Raw genomic sequence first — 5,628 nt, 5'->3', positions numbered from 1 at the left:
AGTTACTAGTAGGGCCTTTGCAGTGTCAGTTTATTAAGTAACATGAGCTAGACTCTCGAGCAACCTGTCTAGGACAGCCAACCCATACCTGGACCTACACACAGCAGGGCACTTCTTTGGCAACTGTGCTTTTATTTCTGGTCTCTCCTACCCCCTAAATAGTGAAGTTCCTGCCCCCGAAATACTAACCACAATAATGTATAGACTGAACGCAGCTTTCTGCCTGGGTCAGATGCCCATGGGCACTGTCTGCAGTTCAGGCTGTCGGTTCCGGTCAGGGTGAAACAAGGGACGGGCTTGAATGTCGTCTTGCAGTAAGTGTGAGAGTGGAGAATTTCTTGGAGAAGTGGGATTTATGTAGTAAAAACTGTAGACTGTGACTGTAGAGTCACAGTAGCCTCTTAAGAGAAAGCTAGGAATTGACTTTGGAAAGGATATAACATACTGGTTCCAGTGCCCTGAGTGCTGGTGAAAGCAGTCTGGTAAATGTGTCCAGCTATGGACAGAACTATTTCAGTTTAGACTAGAAAAAGTCTGGATGCAATCATAGAGAACAAACATATACAAATGCAGGAAGCCTTAGCAATAAAGTGGAGGAACAGGGAAGAAAAAGACAAACGTGGAATTTAATCTCTCTGATATGGAATTTCAAAAATAAGGTAGACAAGTGATGTATTTCAGGAAAGGCAGGAGTGGTGACCTGCTTGTCCCAGAAGCTTGGGTGGAGATGATGCTTAGGATACCGGTTAATTTTTTTTTGAAAGCATAGGAGAGGATCATGATTCCTGCTTTCACAGAAGCCATGGCAAATAGGCCTGTAATAAGTTACTCTTGCTTAGTTAGTTAAGTGTTGGAATAAATCATATTTATTTCAATTTTGTTGCATTGAGGCTTAGAAGCTTTTAATACTCCGGATCCTTTGGGTCTACCTGATTTCTAGGAAAATGTCATTCAGAGCTCCATGTTTTCAAAAATCTTGGTTAATGTAGGATGATCTTTAGTGCTTTAGAAAAAGTATTTTTCAGAAATACTGTTTTTACAGCCATTTGCTGTTGGACTAAAACAGGCCATTCTGAATACACAGAGCATTTAGGATCAAAATGTTTTTTTCTATGGTGATAAAGAAAATCTATCCTGAACTTGATGCACTGCATACGAGTATATTCGTATGTGAACTTGTGTCTCTGCATGTTGTAATTGTGCGTAGGTGTCTTTGCGTGTGGATTTACACATCTCCATTGATTGAAGTTTTCTATTAGAGAACCAATAGCTTAGCAAAAAAAAAAAAATCATCTAAATACTGTGTGAGAAGATGCTAATGAATATGGACATTAAAAAAATAATGAAAGGGAGCAGTTTCAGTAGCATTTGCCATTCTGCCTCATGTTATCTGCTGGCTGCAGCCAGAGGCAATGCAGAGAGTCTTGAGTTTCTTTCAGCAGATGTTGGTCTATTAAAGTATGAGAGAAAAATGTAAGAGGAATGAGGGAAGAGAAGCTTTGATTTTGATCATAGGAGGCAGGTGAGTACTTGTATCATCCTGATTCACAAAGATAGGAAGTTGCTTGTACTTAAGGGGGATGAAATGTGTTTTGAGGGAGGTATTCTCTGGCTTTCCTAGCCTTTTAACAAAGCTAAGGAAAAGGATGTGGTGCTCTTACATGTCAGCATCTGCCAGCAGTTTTGAAGATGATTAAATGTTAACTTGGAAATTTGAGGTAAGATTCTTGACATATGATATGGAGAATGGGATGAAGCCTTTGAAAAGATCACTGTCTGCTTTAACTTGGAACCAAAATCTCACTTCTCAGCTCTGCACAAAACTCATGAAATGCAAGTCTAGTACCTGTAAAAAGGAATGAGGGATCAGAATTGCTGTTTTGCTGCTGAAAGCCTGTCCTGGGATAAAACATCACATTGCAAGAAAATACTCTCGTTTGCTCTTTTCCTATGCTGCCTTGCAGGTGTTCCCTTCCTGTGGCAGTAAATAAGCAGATCTTGAATGAAACAAATGTTATTGCAAACTGTTATATCAGCAAGCTAAGTCATGACCAATGTGTGCGTAGTGTTAAGAGCCTCTTACTGCTCCTGCTCTGTCTGCTTGTAAAAGGTTAATGGAAGAGATGGGGTTTAACCTTCCCTTTCCACTAGTCTTAGGCTCAGCTTGATCAGAGCAATAAACCACTCACAGGGCCCTTAGCAAAGGGCCTCACTGCTGCTCCTAGTTAATCCTGCTCAGTGCTTGTGACCTGGATGTGCCATCCATTTGGTTCCTTCCTCCTTATTCCTGGAACTGATTTCCTTGGTGTTAGCCAGTATATAACTTTGGTCTCCAATTGGTTCAGTACAGTGGGCTTGGGGTAGATGGAAGCTGCTGCACTTTTGGAAGGAATTTCTAAGAGATCTGTAAACTTGGCAGTCCTTTTTGGATCATTGGTGATGTTCTGGCTGGCATTTGGTGGGTGTGGGAATGTGTTAAGATTAATCCTCTTTTTTTTTTTTTTTTTTTTTTTTTTTCCCCTCCCCTTGAAGGTCGGGAAGCTAGTCCTTCCCAGGAACCATTTTCCTGGAGCTATGGATTGGAAAGCCAGCCTCTGTGTTTTCTCACGTTTTCTTCTGCGAAGAGACTGTATTTAAAATGGCTTTCTTCTCTCCTAATTTTGGATTATTCTTTAGGAAAAAAAATCCCTCTTTCCATAAGTTCAACAAGTTTCAGTTATCAGCTACTTTGGTTTTACATCCTTCACAAGAAGACTTCTAAAATTTGCATTACTACAAGGTTTTGGAAGAATTAAAAATATTTTTTCAGCTGTATCACTGACTCTGTTTCCTAAATGAGAACTAAATTTAGTATTAACTTGTCTAATGAGAGAACCCTTTGCAACACTAGGAAACCTGTTTCCCTCCTGATTTTTCTGCAGGCTGGTTTTTATCCCAGGTGCCAGTTACATCTGCTAGGTGAGAGGGCGCGCTTGTAGGGTTGTGAAGGACACCGGGTTTCGTGGGGCTTCAACATGGTGATGCAAGTTCATGGCAGATTTTTCTCTTTTTGGATAATTAATCTGTGGGTGTGTATGTTTTGTTGGTTTGTTTTGCCCCTCCGCTTCCTCCATCTGCACCAGAAGCTGCTTCCTACACTTCAGATATTGAAGCATCCTTGGAGGAGGGGTTTTACATTCACAGAGCAAGGTCATGGAGAAAAACCTGCAGTTTTCCAAGGGACTTTGTGCTGTTGCACACAGAATTTCTCCCCAGAGAGCTGTTTGTAAATGAATGTACTAGGGAATAACCAAGAGTGAGCCTTTGATTTAACCAGGCTGTGCTCTAGGAGCAGCTGAGCACTGACACTGCTGCATCAATAACCGAGATTTATAAGGTTGTCATCTGGATCTGTATTTACACTTTCCTTTTGCTGAAGCACCTGGGGACCACTTACAGTCACCCACACTGTAAATGAGCACGAAGCAAGTGCCAGGTAAGGAACGATGAGCTCTTTCCTTGTCCCTTTTGGGGATATCGTCCATGTGTGGTGCTCACCAGTCATTTTCTGCTGAGCTGCTTGGCATTTGCCCTTTTGAAAGGGCGAGCTTGCCTCCCCCTTTCGTGGGAACCCAGGCTCTGGAGCAGACTGGGCTCGGGGCACCTGCGCATCCTCTGAGTGTACAGAAGAGCCCTATGGAGGTGTAGGTACCAACCATAAGTGCATACGTATGTGTAGCTTAAGCAGGGAAGCAACCCATGGGTCCATGGGCAGGGCCCAGGTCAGTTTATATCTATATTCCCCTCCAGGAAGGAAACTGAATGTTTAAATGGAAGCAGCTTTTTCCCTTGTTTTCTCTATTCCCCTCTGAAGGCAGGTGCTCTGTAGAGAGAGTTCCTACCCCAGTTGGGTAGCAAAGACTTGCTGCTGCCTCTGTATCCACCCCACTCTGAAGCTTTAAGTTCAAGTCCAGAAATACAGATGTCAGAGCATTTTAAATAAAAAAAATTCATTACATATTTTAAAGGGGTTACAATTTCTTTTTAAACCTCAATCTCTTTAAATCATCTGGGATTATTTGGGTGAAGCTTTCACTTAAAAACAAAAAACAAAAAAACACCTGCTCTAGGCAATCTTAGCTCAACCAGATCAAGTTTTGCAATCTTACAGGCAGCCAAACTCCTGTTCTACAGTGCAAGTACCCAGCAGCTCATTATAACAGGGACATTAGTGGCAGTCAGGCCTGTCTTGCTCCACAGCTGAGCAAGAGCCGTTTGCAGCAGTGAACACTGGTCACTGTAGAGGCCCCAAGTCCTTCACGAGCTATTTAGAATCAGGATTTCCCACAGAATTTAAGGGAATGGGAGACATTGCCATCACTGGATTTTGAATTAAAATGGCATTTAAACTCCACCACTTGAAAATCAGGTCTTAATATTGCAGAGAGGTGCTTTATCTGAGTGTCTTTTCTATCCAACAAGTGCACAAATACATGAGTGTTGTTACACACTGAAGTGAAAATGATAGTAAATATACACGGGAATTCATATAATCTTTTGCTGCCCTTGACAGTTATTCATAGCAAAGAAGCATTTATTGAAAAACACAGCGCTTCAGCCTTGCATATGAACCTAAGTGTAAAAACATTTATATTTAACTGCATATTGTGTCACACTGACAAGTGATGTGTGTAGAGAAGAAGACGCAGCTTTAACCAGAGACTAGCTTTTATTGTGCATTGTTATGCAACAGAACAAATGGAATTGGAAGTATGTAGTAATAAAACCAATATTCAAATTAGAATTAACACCTGAAATAGTAAACTGTTGGTAACAAATGTCTTTTTAATTAAAAAATATTGACTGTTTAAAAAATTCTCTAAGATTTTATATTTTTTAAAAGAAATGTGTGTTGCCACATAGAAAACAATTCACACATCCTATAGAAATTGTCACAAAAACCTTACTAGTCTATATTACACTATGCACTTTTTTTGTACAATATCTGGTATAGGTCTATCCCTAACCTGTATTTACTCTACACAGTACAATCATCATTAGAAAGTATTCATAGAATTAACTACACCATAACAATAAAAATATCGGGATTAATGGTTTTTTAATCACAGTTTCTCCACAAATATTTCTCATAGAAAATATAGCGAAGGCATGTTGGCACAGATGGGCGTGCGGTACTGCTACACCACGTGTGAGAGAAGGCAGATACATAAATGACAGTAAGATTGAAGAGGACGGAACAATAGGACAAGGATCTCTCCTCCTGGGATTTTCCGGAGGGACATGATAGATAGCAGCTCCCTCCTGCCACGGCCTGCAGGAGCGGGAATGGATACGGTGACTTGCAGGGCACCGTGCTCGAGTGCAGGCATCTCGCTGCGCAAGGGCTCCCGCGCCATCGGTGGCTGTAGGTCCCATAGCATTTTACCTAACCCCTCGTGGACGTACCGCCACTTCAGTGTGTGATTCACACTGCCTCGTGTGCAAACTAATCGGAAAAAGCACGGGTGGAAAGTTGTATAAGCAAAATGGTGACGGCGAAGAGGTCGTGGTGACGGTTTAAAACAAAATGGAACAAGGGATGTTGTTGCATTCTACCATTAAAAAAAAATACATGAACAAAAGAGATGA

Source organism: Tinamus guttatus, unplaced genomic scaffold, assembly GCF_059628265.1.
Source record: "Tinamus guttatus ecotype Peru unplaced genomic scaffold, ASM5962826v1 Tinamus_guttatus_pri_ptg000213l, whole genome shotgun sequence".
Classification (NCBI taxonomy): Eukaryota; Metazoa; Chordata; class Aves; order Tinamiformes; family Tinamidae; genus Tinamus; species Tinamus guttatus.
Note: the sequence above shows the minus strand (reverse complement) of the source record.